The 20,311-nt window shown below is 46.2% G+C and overlaps 1 protein-coding gene across 2 annotated transcripts in view; it reads left to right on the top strand.

Moving 5' to 3' along the window:
- LOC139273294 (zinc finger protein ZFP2-like) overlaps positions 1-20,311 on the top strand; it is a 63,530-nt gene that overhangs the window by 23,207 nt on the left and 20,012 nt on the right. Inside the window, exon 1 of one of the 2 annotated variants that reach the window (XM_070890021.1) lies at positions 11,372-11,619. The exons of the other annotated variant lie outside the window; for it this stretch is intronic. The gene's annotated coding sequence lies outside the window, so the exon portion shown is untranslated. Of the gene's footprint in view, positions 1-11,371; positions 11,620-20,311 lie in introns of those variants that run through there. 2 annotated transcript variants of the gene reach the window in all.

Genomic DNA, 20,311 nt, shown 5'->3' with positions numbered 1-20,311 from the left:
AGAGGTGATCTTATCGAAACATATAAGATTATGAGGGGGCTTGACAAGGTGGATGCAGAGAGGATGTTTCCACTGATGGGAGAGACTAGAACTAGGGGGCATGATCTTAGAATAAGGGGCCACCCATTGAAAACTGAGATGAGCAGGAATTTCTTCTGAGGGTTGTAAATCTGCAGAATTCGCTGCCTCAGAGAGCTGTGGAAGCCAGGACATTGAATAAATTTAAGACAGAGATAGACAGTTTCTTAATCCCTTATCCCCTTATCAGTTATGGGGAGCGGGCAGGAAAGTGGAGCTGAGTCCATGATTGGATCAGCCATGATCGTATTAAATGGTGGAGCCGGCTCGAGGGGCCGTATGGCCTACTCCTGCTCCTATTTCTTATGTTCTTATGTCCCGCACAGTCATCACCCCTTTCCTTGTGGACCTGCATTGTCTCCTGGTCCCCCAACGCCTCAAATTTTCATCCTGGTGTTTAAATCCCCTCATAACCTTTCCACTCCCTATCTCTGAAACTTCCTACAACCCACCCCTGCCTCAAACTCTGTTCTACTGATCTCTTTGCTCCACCATTGCTGGTCATATTGTTAGCCGTCTAGATGCCATACAATTGAATTTCTCTCCCTAAACACCTCTGTCTTAACCCCTCTCTTTTCCTTTAAGGCCCTACTTAAAATCCATCTCTTTGAACAAGCTTTTCATCATTTCTCCGAATGGGCTCAATTTTCACCAGTTATTTGCGCCATTTTTTTGGCGCGCTACGCTTTTTTTTCGCCTAAATTTAAAAATCCAAGTTTCCCCAATCTTTGTGTGCCAGCGTAATTCAGTTAGTTACAATTGTTTTAGGTTAGTTTTTTTTGCGTCATCGGGGGTGTAACCTGATGTCTCTGTCAGTTTTTCACAATTCTGGAAGTTTGCCCAATTTAAATTTCTCCTAGGATGGCGTATGTGACCACTCCCGAAAAACGTAAGAGAAATCAGCACACATTAAAAAATCGGTGCAGAAAGACGGCATTGTTTTTATGTGAAGTTTTGGAGTGAGTCAAGAACACATAAATATCCATAACCAATGTAAAAGTTTTAAAACTTAAAATGCAGGAAATGGAAGTTTAATGGAATTCTAAGTTATCATTTTAAAAAAAACTGACACACCACCACCGAACGTCTCCAAACCGGGCTCGAGGGTCGGAGCATTGACCAGCAGAATCAGACCCTCGCCCAGACACAGTGACTCGGGGCTCGGCTTGAACAGAAGCCCGAGGGTTGAAGGGGGGTAGGGGGCTGTGGCAGGCGAGCAGAAGGATGAGAAGCCTACAGCATGTATCAAGTGAAGCCTGGGGGGGTGGGGGGGTCCTGATCATTGCGCCTGCACAGACCTGGGTGTGGTCCATACTAGGGTGTCGACCTTGGGGAGAGAAAATAAAGAACCTTGTCCTGCCTGCCATTTTGAGCATCTTGCAAAGATAGAATTTAATCATGGGGGCAATAATGACAATGCCATACCTTGTGCAAGCCTTCTGCATGATAGTGCTGCAGAGGAGACAATTGATTCGACGTCATCGCATGAGGAACCTCAGAGCATGTAGGGTGATGGGCAGGAGGACATACTCACGTTGGGTATATCGAGACAGGCGTATGTACCTGCACCTGAGTGATGCAGACTGTGTCAGAAGGCTGCGTTTCCGCAAATAAGTTATAACTGAGATCTGTGAGTTAGCAAAAGCAGACCTGCAATCTAGAAGCATCAGGAGAACTGCTTTCTCAGTTGAAGTGAAGGTTACAGCTGTACTTTCATTCTATGCAACTGGATCGTTCCAGGCTACAAAGGGGATGTGTGCGCCATTTCTCAACATGCCAGGTGGAATGACTACAAAAAGTTCCCCATGACCGCCCAGGCAATGCGTGAAAGGGTTGTGGGCTTCTCCAGGATTGCTGGCTTCCCAAAGGTACAGGGCTGCATTGATTGTACCCACATCGCCTTGCGAGCACCTCTTGGAGGATTCCGAGATGTACAGGAACAGAAAAGGCTTCCACTCCATTAATGTATGACGACATGCATCTCATCATGTCAGTTGATACAACCTGGGAGCACCCATGATGTGTTCATCCTACGCAAGAGCGTTAGATCTGCCATGTTTCAGCAGCAGCCAGAAGGTCAGAGCTGGCTACTGGGAGATAAAGGGTACGGCCTCGCCACCTAGCCCATGACGCTCCTACATGTAACCCGGATAGAAGCTGATCGGGAATACAACATGTTGCACATTGCGATGCACAGCATCATAGAGAGGACCATTGGCATCTTAAAACAGCGTTTCCAATGCCTGGACCATTCCGGAGGCTACTTGCAATACTCCCCTGAGATTGTCGGTCAGTACATTGTTGTGTGCTGCATGCTGCATAACATAGCCATCATGAGGCAGCAGCAGCTGTTGGTGGAAGACCCACCTGAGGTGAGAGTGGCTGATGATGATGAGGAAGATGCAGATGATGATGAGAAGGAGGAAGAGGAATACATGCAGCTACCTGAACCCACAGCCTCGGACTGCATTGTCAGGGTTGGCCTCAAGTTCTGCAAAATATAACCGAAGAGACAAATGGTTAGCAGCAGAGGAGGGGACAGGGTGGGTGGCATGAGTAGGCTCACACAGCGCAGGCATCAGGCTGATTTGAAGGACCACGATGAATGATAGCACATTGCATCAACCGAAGTGTAGCTGACGGAGACTTCCCCATGAACCGAAGCATGGCAACCCCTCGCAGTACTTAACATTTAGCAAAGCCAGAGTGTGGCATTTGCAGGACTTACCCTCTCCCTCAAGTGTGGGCCCAGCTTGTGCAGTGGTGGTTGCTTTTCTCCAGGCAGAACCCATCAAAGCAGCGACCCCCTCTTCCAAGTGGCTGCAGATTTGCCGGGCCTCCTCCTGTTCGAGTTCTTTCTCATTTGTTGTTTGCCACTTTCCTCTGCAAAGATAAAAACATAACTTTTTAGAGAGAGTGTCTTTCTGTTGGGTGGGACATATACAGATGGTCACATTTACAATTGCAATTCCATTAAATAAATGAAAATATTACTTACACTAACTACTTGACCAAGGTCCTGCCACTTCTTTTTGCACTGGCCTCCAGACCTCGGGGTGGTCACCATTGCACAGTAATCTTCTGCAAGTTAGATCCAGCGTTTCTTCATTTCTTTTGGTGAAACTTTTATGTGACCTCTGCTGGTGTCCAGCTCGTGCCATCTGCCCTCAATCACAGGAACTAGTGCCTCCACTTCATCCTGTAAGAAATTCTTGGTACTTGTGATGCATTGCATCTTGTATTGCAGCTCCGATTTTTCCAATGAGAATTCTCACACACAACTCGTTCTTTAAAAATGGCCGAAATCAGACCGGGAGATGTATTAGACAAGCGCGCCCACAGCAATCACGTCAAAAACCTAATTTTTTCTCCCCGCATCTGCAGAAAAGGGCGGCATTGTTTTTTTGGTGCAGACATTAGGCTCCACGCCCCCCGACGCTACAGGACAGGCTGCGCGTCACCAAGGAAACTTGCTACTTTTTTGGGGGGGAGTAGTTGGAGCCAAGAAAAAACGGGTGTAACTCTGGCAATACGCCAAAAAATGGCATTGGGGAAAATTGAGCCCAATGTCTTCTTTGTCCCGGCATTCACTGTTGTCTAATTATGCCTCTTTTTTTAATGTTAAAGCCACTAAATAAATGCAAGTTGTTTTGTACAGTTAACTATCAGTTATTCCCGATCCTTGAGTACACCTATGTTCTCACTCCATCATCATTTGTAAAAAAAAATTCAAAATAGTTAATATTTACACCATAACTTCATCCTCCACAATTGGACTTCCTCCGACATCCCACCTTTTCTTCAACTTTTTATGTGCTCTTAAAAGCCCTTACTATGTCGCTTCATATTGCATTCTAGCCTTTTTCAAATTCCTTTAGCCTTTCTGTTCTCCCTTTTCACCTCTCTGCCTCACTTTCTATATTCTTCCTGATTATCTTTATATGATATGCTGCTTAGTTTAATCTCTCCAATTAAATAGAGCTCTATACTTTAATGCACCCCCTTTTTGTCCTATAGGAATTAATTTATTTTGCACTTTATGCCCAAGGATGTATCTATGGACCCTTCCTATTGCTCATCTGCAACATCCTGAGGCACAGCTTCAGGTTCCACATATCGGCTAACGACACCCAGCTCTCCCTCTCCACCATCTCTCTCAACCCTTTCGCTCCATTTATTGCCAGCCTGCTTGTCCGACACCCATTCCTGGAGATACTGCAATTTCCTCCAGTTAAACACTGAAAAGACTGAAGCCATCGCCTTCGTTGCCTGCCACAAGCTCCGTTCCCTCCCCACTGATTTCATCCCCCTCCTCCACCACTGTCTCTGGTTGAAACCAACTGTTCGCAACCTCAATATCCGATTTGAACCCGAGCTGAACTTCCGACCCCATATCCTCTCCATCACAAAGACTGCCGACATCCACCTTTGTGGCATTAGCCATCTCTGCCCCTGCCTCGGCCCATCTGCTGCTGGAACCCTCATCCATGCTTTTGTCACCTTCACACACAACTATTCCAGGGCTCTCCTGGCCAGTCTCCCATTCTCCATCCTCCATAAACTTCAGCTCATTCAAAACTCTGCTGCCGTATGCTAACTTGCATCAAGTCTCACTCATTACCCCTCGGCTTACTGACCTACATTGGCCCCTGGTCCCCCAATGCCTCCAATTTAAAATTCTCAACCTCGTTTTCAGATCCCATCCTGGCCCCTCCGCTTCCTATCTCTGTAACCTCCTCTCCAGCCCTACTGTCATGTTTGTAACCTTCACATAACTGTAAGCAATACGTAACAACACTGTACACTGTATACAACTGTGAAATACACACCTTGACCACAGGGGGTGAACTTGTGGGAGACACTCCTTACCTGGTCAGCCAGGTACTTAAAGGGAGGTTCCACGCAGGCTCAGCACTCCTTGGTCCGGGGAATAAAGGTCAGGTCATGAGTGACCTTGTCTGCAGTGTATGCCTCATGTGAATATGTTCTAGAGTTGAGAACTCTACATCTGGCAACGAGAATCACTGAATCACAAGGATGGCCACTGGTAGCACAGAGGTACTGTGTGGGTGAGGACTGGGACGATTTTGTGGAGCGACTCCAGCAGACCTTTGTCACAAAGGACTGGCTGGGAGAGGAAGCGGCTGACAAGCGGAGGGCGCATCTACTGACAAGCTGCGGGACAAAAACGTATACGCTGATGAAAGACCTGCTTGCACCTCTCAAGCCGGCCAACAAGTCCTTCGAAGAGCTCAGCCAGCTGATCAGCGAACACCTGAAACCGGCGAGCAGCGAACACATGGCCCAGCACCGGTTCTACACACAAGGCGTCGGGAAGGGCAAAACATCTCGGACTTCGTTACAGACCTGAGGCGCTTGGCCAGCTTCTGTAAGTTCACAGACGCCTGCAGGGGGGAGATGTTAAGGGATTTTTTCATGGAGGGCATTAGTTGTGCCGGTATTTTCAGGAAACTTATTGAGGACAAGGACTTGACTTTGGAAAGGGCAGCTTTGATAGCTCAGACCTTCTTAGCAGGGGAAGAGGAGACCAAGATAATTTACGCACACAGCCCTGGTTTTAATGTTGCGATGGACCAGGGAGTTAATGTTGTAAAAGTGATACAGAACCCCGCAGGCAGGCAAGGGCAATTCGACACCGCCCAGGCAGGCAGGCAAGGGCAATTTGACACGGCCCAGGCAGCAACAGACTCTAGGGTGGGACAGCAACAGAGACAATGGTAGGAGGATCGACAGTTCACGCCATCAAGAGGAATAATGCGTCCCGTGATGGGACAATTGACACCCATCACCAGGGTGCTTAGAAACAACCAAGGGAACAATCAGAGAGGAATGCCTGGTAACAGCCCCTTTGTGAACAACAATCTCAGCCAATGCTGGAGATGCGGGGGTAGACCTACTGCTAAAAGCTGCAAGTTCCAGCAGTTCACCTGCAGGAATTGTAATGCCAGAGGACATTTGGCTAGAATGTTCAAAAAGGCTGCAGCGAGGCTAATCTAGAAACAGAGGAATCAGACGAGGGGTCTGCAATGCAGGATGATGCCTGGGGCAAAGCCATGGATGCTGAGGCTCAGAGGGTTCATGTGGCTGATGTCCGCAGCTCACACACCAAAATGCCACCCATGATGATGAAAGTTTTATTGAATGGCATCCCGGTGCGCATGGAGCTGGATACGGGAGCCAGCCAGTCCCTTATGAGCGTCCAACAATTTGAGAGACTATGGCCCAAACTGGAACGCATTGACACGCAGCTACGTACGTACACCAAAGAAATCATCCCAGTGCTGGGCAGTGCAAACCTGGTGGAGGGTTGCCACAGACGGGATCCGGACTACCGAATCCAAAACGGAGGCGATCCGTCGTGCGCCCCGGACTGGCAACACATTGGAGTTGCGGTCGTTCCTGGAACTTTTGAACTATTTCGGGAACTTCCTGCCTAACTTAAGCACATTGTTGGAACCGTTACATATGCTCCTGCGTAAGGGTTGTGACTGGTTCTGGGGGGACTGTCAGGAACGGGCTTTCAACATGGCGCAGAACCTGCTTTGTTCTAACAAACTGTTGACTTTGTATGACCCCTGTATAAAAAAAAAAAAAAAACTAGTTTTAACATGCGATGCATCATCATACGGGGTTGGGTGTGTGTTGCAGCAGGGAAATGACGACGGCCGACTACAACCGGTGGCTTATGCCTCCAGGTCGCTCTCCCAGGCAGAGTGTGGGTATGGCATGGTTGAAAAGGAAGCACTCGCTTGCGTTTACGGTGTGAAAAAGATGCATCAGTATCTTTTCGGCAGACCGTTCGAGTTAGAAACGGATCACAAGCCGTTAATATCCCTGTTGTCCGACAGCAAGGCTGTCAATGCCAATGCGTCAGCTCACATACAGCGATGGGCTCTCACGCTGGCTGTGTATGACTATACCATACAGCACCGGCCAGGCACTGAAAATTGCGCTGACGCGCTCCACTGGCTACCACCGAGGGGGCAGCGGAGCAGAGTGCCGAGATGGTCATTGCCATTGAGATTTTTGACACCGCAGGCTCCCCCATCACAGCCCGCCAGATCAAACTCTGGACCAACAGGGACTCCCTCCTATCCATGATAAAGAAATGTGTCCTGACTGGGGATTGGATGCCCGCACACGGAGCGTGCCCCGAGGAGGTCAGACCGTTTCAAGACGGATGGATGAACTCTCCGTCCAAGCCGACTGCCTGTTATGGGGCAGTCGGGTAGTCATGCCCCAGAAAGGAAGGGAAGCATTCATCAGGGAACTCCACAGTGAGCACCCTGGCATTGTGCTAATGAAGGCCATTGCCCGGTCACATGTCTAGTGGCCGGGGATTGACTCAAACCTGGAACACTGGGTTCGCAGGTGCATGACTTGTGTTCAGCTGGGCAATGCCCCCAGGGAGGCCTCGCTCAGCCCGTGGCCCTGGCCCACCAGGCCATGGTCACGCATTCACGTGGACTATGCGGGGCTGTTCATGGAAAAAATTTTCTTGATTGTAGTCGATGCATACTCAAAATGGATCGAGTGCATCATATTAACTCGTGCACGACATCCATCACCATGGAGAGTCTGCGCAGGGTTTTCGCGACCCACGGCTTGCCGGACATTCTGGTCAGCGACAATGGCCCGTGTTTCACCAGCCATGAATTCCAGGAGTTTATGTCGGGTAATGGCATTAAACATGTCCGGACGGCACCTTTCAAGCCAGCTTCCAATGGCCAGGCAGAACATGCGGTCCAAGTCATAAAACAAGGCATGCTCCGTATCTAGGGACCTTCTCTTCAGTATCACCTATCGCGCCTCCTGCTGGCCTATAGGTCCCGCCCGCACTCGCTCACGGGAGTCCCGCCAGCGGAACTCCTCATGAAACGCACGCTCAAAACGCGGCTGCCCCTCATTCACCCAAGCCTGGCAGATATTGTTGAGGGCAAGCGGCAGTCCCAAACCGAGTGCCATGATCAAAACCCAAGGGGGAGGTGTATAGAAATGGAAGACCCGATATTTGTGCTTAACCATGCACTAAGACACAAGTTGCTTGAGGGCACCGTAATTGGTAAAGACGGAAATAGGGTCATTGTGGTCAGATTAAACAATGGGCAGATATGGACCAGGTAAAGAAAAGGTTCAGCATGGACACTGAGGAACCTGAAATAGACCATGGGATGTCAACCACACCACTGCCAGTGAACGAGCAACAAGGACAGTCAACAGCATGCACAGTCCCTGCGGCCAGCCCGGACAGGCTGGAACCAACTCAGGCGACAGAGACGCATGCCACTGCTCAACCACCAGAGCCACAACTGTGGCTCTCCACGAGAGAGTGTCGACCGCCTGAAAGACTCAATCTTTGACCCAAAGACATTGGGGGGGAGGTGATGTCATGTTTGTAACCTTCACATAACTGTAACCAATATGTAACAACACTGTACACTATATACAACTGTGAAATACACACCTTGACCACAGGGGGTGAACTTGTGGGAGACACTCCTTACCTGGTCAGCCAGGTACTTAAAGGGAGGTTTCACGCAGGCTCAGCACTCCTTGGTCCAGGGAATAAAGGTCAGGTCATGAGTGACCTTGCCTGCAGTATATGCCTCGTGTGAATATGTTCTAGAGTTGAGAACTCTACACCTACAATCCTCCGGGATCTCTTTTTCTCCAACTCTGGACTCTTGCATTCTTTGCCCCGTGATTTTTGCAGCACGACAGCTGCAGGAAAAATGCAGGGAGCAGTGCCAGCCCTTATACATGGCCTTCTTCGACCTTACAAAGGCCTTTGACACTGTCAACCGCAAGGGTTTATGGAGCATCCTCCTCCGTTTCGGATGCCCCCAAAAGTAGGTCACCATACTCCACCTGCTCCACGACGACATGCAAGCCGTGATCCTTACCAACGGATCCATCACCGATCCAATTCACATCCGGACCAGGAACAAACAGGGCTGCGTTATTACCCCAACCCTCTTCTCAATCTTTCTCGCTGCCATGCTCCACCTCACAGTTGATAAGCTCCCTGCTGGAGTGGAACTAAACTACAGAACCAGTGGGAAGCTGTTCAACCTTCGCCGTCACCAGGCCAGGCCTAAGACCACTCCAACCTCTGTCGTCGAGCTACAGTACGCGGACGACGCCTGCGTCTGTGCACACACAGAGGCTGAACTCCAGGACATAGTCGACGTATTTACCAAGGCGTATGAAAGCATAGGCCTTACGCTAAACATTAGTAAGACAAAGGTCCTCCACCAGCTTGTCCTCTCCGCACAGCACTGCCCCCCCAGACATCAAGATCCACGGCGTGGCCCTGGGCAACGTGGACCACTTCCCCTATATCGGGAGCCTCCTATCAACAAGAGCAGGCATTGACGAAGAGATCCAACACCGCCTCCAGTGCGCCAGTGCAGCCTTTGGCCGCCTGAGGAAAAGAGTGTTTGAAGACCAGGCCCTCAAAACTGCACCAAGCTCATGGTCTACAGGGCTGTAGTAATACCCGCCCTCCTGTATGGCTCAGAGACGTGGACCATTTACAATAGACACCTCAAGTCGCTGGAGAAATACCACCAACGATGTCTCCACAAGATCCTGCATATCCCCTGGGAGGACAGACGCACAAACATTAGCGTCCTCGCCCAGGCCAACATCCCCAGCATTGAAGCACTGACCACACTTGATCAGCTCCGCTGGGCAGGCCACATAGTTCACATGCCAGACACGAGACTCCCAAAGCAAGCGCGCTCCTTGGAAATCGCCCACGGCAAACGAGCCAAAGGTGGGCAGCAGAAACGTTACAAGGACACCCTCAAAGCCTCCCTGATAAAGTGCAACATCCCCACTGACCCCTGGGAGTCCCTGGCCATAGACCGCCCTAAGTGGAGGAAGTACATTCAGGTGCTGAGCACCTCGAGTCTCATCACCGAGAGCATGCAGAAATCAAGCGCAGGCAGCGGAAGGAGCGTGCGGCAAACCAGGTTCCCTGCCCACCCTTCCCTCAACGACTATCTGTCCCACCTGTGACAGAGACTGTGGTTCTCGTATTGGACTGTTCAGCCAGCTAAGAACTCATGCTAAGAGTGGAAGCAAGTCTTCTTCGATTCCGAGGGAGTGCCTATGATGATTGGCGGCCATACCTTCAGCCATCTAGGCCTAAGCTCCCTCAACTTCTCCAGCTCTCTCTCCAGCCTTTAAGACACTCCTTAAAACTTAGCTTTGACTAAGCTTCCAGTCACTCCTAATATTTCCATCTTTGGCTCACTGTCAATTTTTGTCTGATTCTGCTTCTGGGAAGCCTCTTGGGATGTGTTTTCTATATAACTGCAAGTTGTTTATGCATAAGCAAAATACTGCGGATGCTGGAATCTGAAATAAAAACAGAGAATGCTGGGAATCTCAGCAGGTCAGGCAGCATCTGTGGAGAGAAAAACAGAGTTAACGTTTCAGGTCAACGAAGTTGTTTATGCATCTCACTTTTGAAGATTTGAAGCCCCTTTTAGTGCCAGTGTGTGCTGGATCAGGGGTAGGTTTTGTGCTGCAAATTGAGGCATTTAAAAAAAATACAGGTTAAAACTATCCCAACCCCATTTTTGGCATAAAGAAAAGACCTTCATCCCATTAACCAGGTTTGCACTTGAACCTAGGTTCCAGAGGTGTAGCGGATCGTGTCTAACCCACTCCACCATCCAGTCGTTTCATCTGGAACTTTAAGGGCACAGTGTCTCGATGGGTAAGGTTGACAGTTGGACATAATTTTCTGGAATTATGGAATTTTCACACAGCCTCCCACTGCCCTGCCCCCCACATCCCCAGCATTTTTTGTTCGACATGTCCATATTCGCAGTGCACCCCATTCCTACCCCAGGAAAGCAACAGACTCCATGATTAGATGATTTTTTAACTATTAGTTCAACTGTTTTTATTCCACCCCTTTAATATGTTCAACTGATATAAAAAAAAAACACACAATCGTTTTTAATAACCCTGTCATTTTTCTCCCTGGTTGCTTGCGGCAATGCCCAGGAAATTAATCTTTCATTCCTGAGACTGCAAGACAGTCCTGGAGGGTTGGCAACCCTTAGAGTGGAGAAAAAGTAAGGATGGAGAGGTCAAAATGTGGGGAGCCATGTTTGAGGTAAATGTACTGTAACCGTGTATAGCGTGTGCAGGATAGAAAGCTGTGCTTATCGACAGGCTCTCTCAGACCCTGCAGAAATCAGGCAGCAGGAGGAGCTAACAAAGGAAGAAACCACTTCCTGGGTTAAACCAAAAACACAGCCAGGATTTTGAGGGTCAGCTAGCACATCGCGATACAAAGCAGCCAGGAGGCAAGCTTAACATACAATTTTCCAGGCCATACGACAGTAGATTTCTCCGGGTAACCAGTGGCTGTGGAGCACGAGTAAGAAAAGGAGAACAAAGAAGCAGACTAATTGAAGAACAGAAACAAACAGCTAGATCCAGGCCTACTCCTGCACCTATTTTCTATTTTAAACAAAAGGCAGGAGACGGAGAAGTCCGGTAAGTCTAAATAAAGGATGGACAGGGATTGTGAGCGGGGCACAGGGAAGAACAGACTAAGGCCAAATGTGAAGGGAATGAGCTACGAGGAACGATAAATGAAGCATTCGTTGGGGAGGGAATGGCCAAACTGAAGTGTCTAAAATGTATATTTTTTAAAACACAAAAGAAGGACCAGAGAACAGCAGTGGAAATTGGAGAAAAGTAAGGTTTTTCATGATGCCGTTTTCAAATTTACTTTTCACAAGTAAAATGCGTTTGGAATAATCTGCCAGGTAGGGTAGTCGAGGTAAAAATGTAAAGGCTGTTCAAAATACAGTCAGATGCTGTGATGGGAGAGCTAAGTCACTAGCGAGATTGGCCTGTGGCCTTCGATGTTATCAACATTTAAGATTCGTGAAACAGATCAGGCAGATAAGTTAAATGTGGGTGAGCACCTCCGGCGTGGTGACCGTAATATGATACAGTTAAGATCCTAATAAAAAGGGGGAAAAATTAGTACAAAAACAAGGGCAGCCAGATTTTAGAAAGGTAAGTGAACTAGCTGAGGTGAGTGAAGAGAGATTGGCACGCAGGATAATAGATCAATAATGGTATATTTCTTAAAAGGTCACTGCAATGTTGCAGAATAGATATCTATCACTTAAGAAAGAAAGACTTGGATTTATATAGTGCCTTTCACAGCCACTGGAAGTCTCAAAACGCTTTACAGCCAATGAAGTACTTTTGGAGTGTAGTCACTGTTGTAATGTAGGAAATGTGGCAGCCAATTTGTGCACAGCAAGTTCCTACAAACAACAGTGTGATAATGACCAGATAATCTGTTTTTATTTTGATTGGGGGATAAATATTGGCCGGGACACCAGGGATAACTCCCCTGCGCTTCAAAATAGTGCCATGGGATCTTTTACGTCCACTTGAGAGAGCAGACGGGACCTCGGTTTAACGTCTCATCCGAAAGACGGCACCTCCGACAGTGCAGCACTCCCTCAGCACTGCACTGAAATGTCAGCCTAGATTTTTGTGCTCGAGTCCCTGGAGTGGAATTTGAACCCAGAATATCCGTTGCTTTTGTAAACTCTGAAGCAAATTATCTGTTATTTCTGCTCATCATGCAAATTTAAAGAGAAAAGTTTCAGAATGTTGTGGATAATTGAGACTAGAAATTAAACCTGAAGAAGAGGGCATCGGTGGCCAAGAGGTATGATTAAAAATAAGAGTGAATGAGGAAATAAGGAACAAGGTTAAGAGTGACCAGCAAGGAGTGAATATGATGAGAGAATCACAAAAAATATTAAAAAGAACAGTAAAGTATTCTACAAATATCAGTGAAAAGAGAATTGTTAAATGTGCAGGGCATGGGAAAGTAGAGGATGAGCAGAAATTTGTGGGAATACAACAGATACTTTGCTTCAGAGTTTACAAAAGAGCAGGATATTGTGGGGTGGGGTGCTGGATAGGTGGGTGGAGGTAAATCCTACTACTACTGCTGCAATTTGCATTTATATAGCGCCATTAACGTAGCAAAATGTCCCACGGCGCTTAACAAGAGTGATATCAATAATATTTTATAAACCAAACCACTGAAGGAGATAACAGACTTGGTAGAAGAGGTAGGTTTTAAGGAGCATCTTAAAGGAGGAGAGAGAGTTAGAAAGGTGGAGAGGTTTAGGCAGGGAATTGCAGAGCTTAGGACCAAGGCAGCAGAAGGAATGCCACCAATAGTGGGGCGATTAAAATGGGGATGTGCAAGGGGCCAGAATTGAAGCAGCACAGAGATCTCTCAGCCTTTTGGGGCTAGAGGAGGTTACAAAGATACGATGGGGACGAGGCCATGGAGGGATATGAAAACAAGAATGAGAGTTTTAAAATTGAGGCGTTGTCTGCCCGGGAATCAGTGTAGGTCAGTGAGCACAGGTGGGATGGGTGAACGGGACTTGGAGTGAGCTGGGACACGGGCAGCAAAGTTTTGGATGAGTTCAAGTTTATGGAGGGTGAAAGATGGGAGGCCAGCCAGAAGTGTGTTGGAATAGTCAAATCTAGAGGTAACAAAGGCATGAATGAGGGTTTTAGCAGCGGATGAGCTGAGGCAGGGGCTGAGTTGGTTGGTTAAAAGTGGGATGAGATATCTGATCACAGATTAAACTAAAGTATTAGTTAAGCTAAAGGAAGGCAAAGTGGCAGGACCTGACTAGATACATAGAAGAATCGTATGGGAAATGGGGGAAGAAATAGTTGAATTCCTATTTCAGGGTTTTATTGAGAGTTTGTGTGCCGGAGGACTGGAGAACGGCCAGTGTAATAGTCCTTTTCACAAAGAGAAAATGAGCTAACCCAGATAATTACAGGCCAGTCACTTTATCATTGGGGGAGGGGAAATTTTAGAACCTTTTAATTAAAGATGAAATTACTAAGTATCTAGATGAAGAGAAAATAATTAGAAGCAGTCAACACGGATTTCAGAAAGGAAGCTCGTCTTACAAATCTGTGAGCTGTTTGAAGAGGTGACCAGTACAGCAGATGGGAGAAATGGACTTTCTGCAAGCCTGTGACAAGGTACCACACAGCAGACTATTGAAGAAGATTAAGGGGCATGGAATTAGGGTAGTGTAATGTATTTGCTTCATAGGTTCTTTGCTTAAGAATTCATAATAACACATTGCTATTAAGAACTAGTTGGTTTATTAGCAAAGGTTTAACAATCACACTACACATTACCAGTTCATCCACCAGGCTCACAACCATCCGCCTCATCGTGGATCTCATGAACCCAATTGGCTGGGGTTTTATTGAGTCTTGTGAACATCACATGACTGGCTAAGCCAGTCCCAACTCAACAGCTCGACAAACCAGTGAGCATACTCACAGGTGCATACAGTATAGGTAGCAAATTGCATTAAAAACTGGTTAGAAAGGAGGAAAGCAGGTGTCTGAGTAAACGGCTGATTCTCAGAGTGGTTGGAATTGCGTTCTGTTCTGGGATCTCATCTGTTCACTGTGTTCATTAATGATTTATAGATATGACTAGAGGGAATGGTGTCCAATCTTGCAGACGATACTAAAATAGGATACATAGTAAATAAGGGACTGTGGCGGTGTGGATACGAAATTGGCTAATGGACAGAAAGCAGAGTAATGGTGAATAGTTGTTTCTCAGACTGAAGGGGAGTGTGCTGTGGTGTTCCCCAGGGATGGGTATTGGGACCACTGCCTTTAATGATCTGGACGAGGGTATATAGCTCATAATTTCAAAGTTGGACATGAAACTTGAAAATGTAGTAAACAATGAGGAGGATAGTGACAGACTTCAAGAGGACATAGACATGCTGGTGAAATGGGCGGACACGTGGTGGATTAAATTTAACACTGTGAAGTGATACATTTGGTAGGAAGAATGAGGAGAGGCGATATGAACTAAATGGTACATTTTTAAAGGGGGTGCAGGAACAGAGATGGGGGTGTATGTACATAAATCTTTGACGGTGGCAGGACATGTTGAGAAGATGTAAAAAAAAAAGTATATAGGATCCTTGGCTTTATTAGTAGGTGCATAAAGCACCAAAGCAAGGAAGTTATAAAACACTGGTTAGGCCGCAGCTGGAGTGTTGGGTTCAATTGTGGGCAGCACACTTTAGGAAGGTAGTTAAGGCCTTAAAGAGAAAAGAAAGACTTGGATTTATATGGCGCCTTTTACGACCACTGGACGTCTTAAAGCGCTTTACATCCAATGAAGTACTTTTTGGGGGAGTGTAGTCACTGTTGTAATGTAGGAAACACAGCAGCTAATTTGCGCACAGCAAGCTCCCAAAAATAGTAACGCGATAATGACCAGATAATCTGTTTTTTTGATTATGGTAATTGAGGGATAAATATTGGCCAGGACACCAAGGATAACTTCCCTGCTCTTCTTCGAAATAGTGCCACGGGATCCTTTACGTCCACCTGAGAGGGCAGGCTGGGCCTCGGTTTAGCATCTCATCCCGAAAGACGGCACCTCTGACAGTGCAGTGCTCCCTCAGCACTGCACTGGAGTGTCAGCTTAGTTTTTTTTTGTACTACAAGTTGCTGGAGTGGGACTTAAACCCACAACCTTTTGACTTGGAGACGCGTGTGCTATCCACTGAGCCACAACTGACACTAAAAGACTTACTAGAATGGTACTAGGGATGAGGGACCTCAGTTATGTAGAGAGGCTGGAGAAGCTGGGGCCGTTCTCCTTAGAGCAGAGAAAGTTAAGAGGAGATTTGATATAGGTGTTCAAAATTATGAACGGTTTTGATAAGAGTAAATAAGGAGGCCAATGGCAGAAAGGTCAGTAACCAGGGGAGAGATATTTAAGGTAAAAAAACTAGAGGCGACATGAGGAAACATTTTTTTTTACGCAGCGAGTTATAATATGGAATGCACTGCCTGAAAGGGTGATGGAAGCAGATTCAATTGTAACTTTTAAAAGGGAATTGGATAAATACTTGAAGGGAAAAAAAATTGCAGGGCTATGGGGAAAGAGTGGGGGAGTGGGACTAATTGGATAGCTCTACCAAAGAGGCATGATGGGCCAAATGGCCACCTTTTGTGCTGTATGAATAGACTGGAATTTCTTGACTCATTGAGCTGTGTCAAATACATTGAATGACCTTTTAGACAGTTACAATTAGCCATCGGAGTATAAGGATAATAATGAAACAACACGGACCACCCAATTTTCATTCCATTGGTTTCCCTTTAAGAATGACTGGTTGGGCCACTCAGTGCCAAGTACTATTCAGCACAGGGTGCCTGGCACGTGCTCTGCTCATGGGTGCTTAAATTTGCATTAGGGTGCTATTGATGTCGCTGGACCCCACTTTCCAGAGACTCCTGGGATGCCTGTTTCATGCCCCCATCAAAATAGTGGAGTTTCGGAAATCGGCATGAATTTCGCAGTAGTGCTGTGCTGCCATTTACATCATGCTCCTGCCCCAATCCTGCCCAGCGGGGATGTGATGAAAATTGGCCCCCATGTGTGTTAAGAGCATGTGGACTGAAGAATGCACTGAGATTTTATAAATAAAAGGAAAGCAGTAGAGGTTAGGTAAAGAGTGGAAAATGGTGGCACCTGACAGGATACTCCCACTGATCCTAAGGGAAATGGGGGATGAAATAGTGGAGACCCTAGAAATGATATTGCAGAATTCCATTAAGACTGGAAAGTGGCCACTAATTGCTGGATTCCAGATAATTGCTGGACATTTAGTTTAATGTGGAGGAGAACATTTTGGAATCTTTAATTACAGATGAAATTACTAAGTATGTAGATGAAGAGAAAATAATTATAAGCTGGAAACATGGATTTAAGATTGGAAGATCATGCTTGCCAAAACTTTGAGGAGGTTGTGATTGTGGTGGATCCTTCAGAAACCTTTTGACATAGTAACACACAGGAAACTATTGGAGAAAATTAAGGGGTATGGATTTGAAGCCACGGTAGTGAATTAGATTAAAAACTGGTTAGATAGACAGTTGGAATTGAGGACAGTTTCTCTCAAAAACTTGCATTGATAGAGCGCCTTCGACATAGTAACATGTTCCATGGTACTTCACAGGAGCGTTATCAGACAAAAGTTGACACCAAGCCACATAGAGATATGACTTAAAGAAGGAGAGCGAGCTAGAGTGACGGAGTGGTGTAGAGGGGAAATTCTGGAGTTTGGAGTCTAGGCAGCTGAAGGCACGGCCGCCAATGGTGGGGCGATGGAAAGCAGGGATGCGCAAGAGGCACGAATTGAAGGAATCATAGTGATTGGAAGTGGATAACAGTGTCCCACAGGTCTGTTTGAAGACTGCTTCTTTTCACTGTATGTCAATGATTTGGACATAGGGCTAGACTCTCTGGTATGAGGCTTTCCTGACTTTGCAACTCTGTAACTCACTAAGTATGAGGCTTCAGGGGCCTTAATATTGTCAGCAGCATGAGAACACAAAACTGCCTTGATCACCATTAGCTGCGTCCGCTTGAAAAATGTTGGCGGATTGTCCCTATGTTCGTGTTTTGTTTCCAAGTGTCTGCGGAGAAGAGATGGTTTTAGGCTGTTATTCGCCAGGACTTCACTACATAACACACACTGCGGCTGAGGGTATTCACCTGCTCCAGTCTACGTAAATCCCATTTCTATCTACCTTTTGTCATATTTGCGTCCCTTTGATATCAATCCTGTCTTGTGCCTGGTGTCAATGTTTTGCTTCACAGGCTGAGATCCGCATGTTGAATCAGTAGCCGTTGTCTCACCAGCGATTTCAGCAAGTGTACTGGTACTGGCAAGATAAATGTCATTACTTCGCTTCTCATCACTGATACTTTGTGTGTTCTTCTTAACACTACCTATCTATAGCCATCTGTCCATTTTTCACTCTTGTGACCAGACAGATACAGTTATAGTGCGATGTATACAACTGAGAAAAACCCCAGCTTAGTCCTGAGCCCAGTTAGACTGGACAACTGAAACCGCGCTGCAGTGTATGGTGATTGAAGGTAAGGGCTCTGTACGCCATCATCAGTGTATCTGTGTTCCCATTGGTACATCTTGAAGTAAATTAATTACTTTATATAAAAAATGTTTTTTAAAAAAAAAAGCTTTGTCTGAGTAGCCTATCCTAAAAATGCAATAAATAAACAAAATAATAAATCAAGTTCACCATTAGACAATTTCTCCCACAGCAACGCCCCCTCCCCTCCCCGCCATCCCCGGGGATGTGTCTCATACCTCCAGGTGTACAAGTACGACAGGTTTGGGCTAGAGAAAGCGATATCCAAATTTGAAGATAATACTAAAAAAGGAGGCATAGTGAATAATTCTAAGGATCAAAGGAAGCTACAATGGGATATGATGGTGGAATGGGCAAAAAGTGTCAGATAGTAAGACTGCAGTTGAAATACTGTGCACAATTTTGGCTCCACACTGCAAGAAGGATGTTGAGGCAATAGCACAGTACCATACTGTCTGGTATGAGGAAATATAAATACAAAGACCTGAAAAATTGGGATTGTTTCTGATATAGTGCAGGAGATTAAGGGGTGATTTGATGGAGGTGTTTAAAATTATGAAGCGATAGGACAGAATAGATAGAAACAGATTGCTTTCCAGTGATGAGGGGGACACAGATATAAGATTAAACGCAAGAGATTCAGGACAGAGGGCAAGGGAAACTTGTGTATGCAGAGGTTTGTGAGGCTGCAATGCCTTACCAGAGTTAGTGACTGAACAGTTAAGAATAGGTTGAATCGGTGGTTGAAACAAAAGGAAATAAAGTAATCTGGTAACAGGGGGACATTGGATTAGGCCTACTGCTTGTGTGAAGAATAAACAGCACGGATTGGTTGAGCCAAATGGCTGGCTTCTGTTTAATCCTGTTTCCCACTCCTCTCTAACCAATTCTGAACTTGCTGAGGCTGCAGTGCTAGATGCCAACAAAGGGTGGAATGTGCATTGAGTTTGGGACATCTCAAGGATGCTCACGATCAGAACCCTGGCATTTAACCACTCAGCAGGAGCCTAGTAAGGCCCCTATTTTAAAAAGGAGGCAAACAAAAAGCAAGAAATTATAGACCAGTTAGCCTAACATTTGTCGTTGGGAAAATGCTGGAGTCCATTATTAAGGAAGCAGTACTGGGACATTTGGAAAAGCATGATTCAATCAAGCAGAGTCAGCATGGTTTTATGAAAGGGAAATCATGTTTGACAAATTTGCTGGAGTTCTTTGAGGATATAACGAGTAGGGTGGATAAGGGGGAACCAGTGGATGTGGTGTATTTGGATTTCCAGAAGGCATTCGATAAGGTGCCACATAAGAGGTTACTGCACAAGATAAAAGCTCATGGGGTTGGGGGTGCTATATTAGCATGGATAGAGGATTGGCTAACTCACAGAAAACAGAGAATCGAGATAAAAAGGTCATTTTCCGGTTGGCAAACAGTGACTAGTGGGGTGCCGCAGGGATAGGTGCTGGGTCCTCAACTATTTACAATCTATATTAATGACTTGGATGAAGAGACCGAATGTAATGTAGCCAAATTTGCTGATGATACAAAGATGGGTGGGAAAGCAAGTTGTGAGGAGGACACAAAAAATCTGCAGAGGGATATAGACAGGCTAAGTGAATGGGCAAAACATTGGTAGATGGAGTATAATGTGGGAAAATGTGAGGTTATCCACTTTGGCAGAAATAATAAAAAAAGCAAATTATAATTTAAATGGAGAAATATTGCAAAGTGCTGCAGTACAGAGGGACCTGAGGGTCCTTGTGCACGAAACACAAAGTTAGTATGCAGGTACAGCAAGTAATCAGGAAGGCAAATGGAATGTTGGCCTTTATTGCAAAGGGGATAGAATATAAAAGCAGAGAAGTCCTGCTACAACTGTACAGGGTATTGGTGAGGCCACACCAGGAGTACTGTGAACAGTTTTGGTCTCCGTATTTAAGGAAGGATATACTTGCATTGGAGGCAGTTCAGAGAAGGTTCATTACGTTGATTCCGGAGATGAGGGGGTTAACTTATGAAGGTAGGTTGAGTAGGTTGGGCCTATACTCATTGGAGTTCTGAAGAAAGAGAGGTGATCTTACTGAAATCTATGAGATAATGAGGGGGCTTGACAAGGTGGATGCAGAGAGGATATTTCCACTCATAGGGGAAATTAAAACTAGGGGACATAGTCTT

This window comes from Pristiophorus japonicus, chromosome 9 (genome assembly GCF_044704955.1).
Source record: "Pristiophorus japonicus isolate sPriJap1 chromosome 9, sPriJap1.hap1, whole genome shotgun sequence".
Taxonomy (NCBI): domain Eukaryota; kingdom Metazoa; phylum Chordata; class Chondrichthyes; family Pristiophoridae; genus Pristiophorus; species Pristiophorus japonicus.
This window is presented reverse-complemented; position numbering and strand designations above follow the sequence as displayed.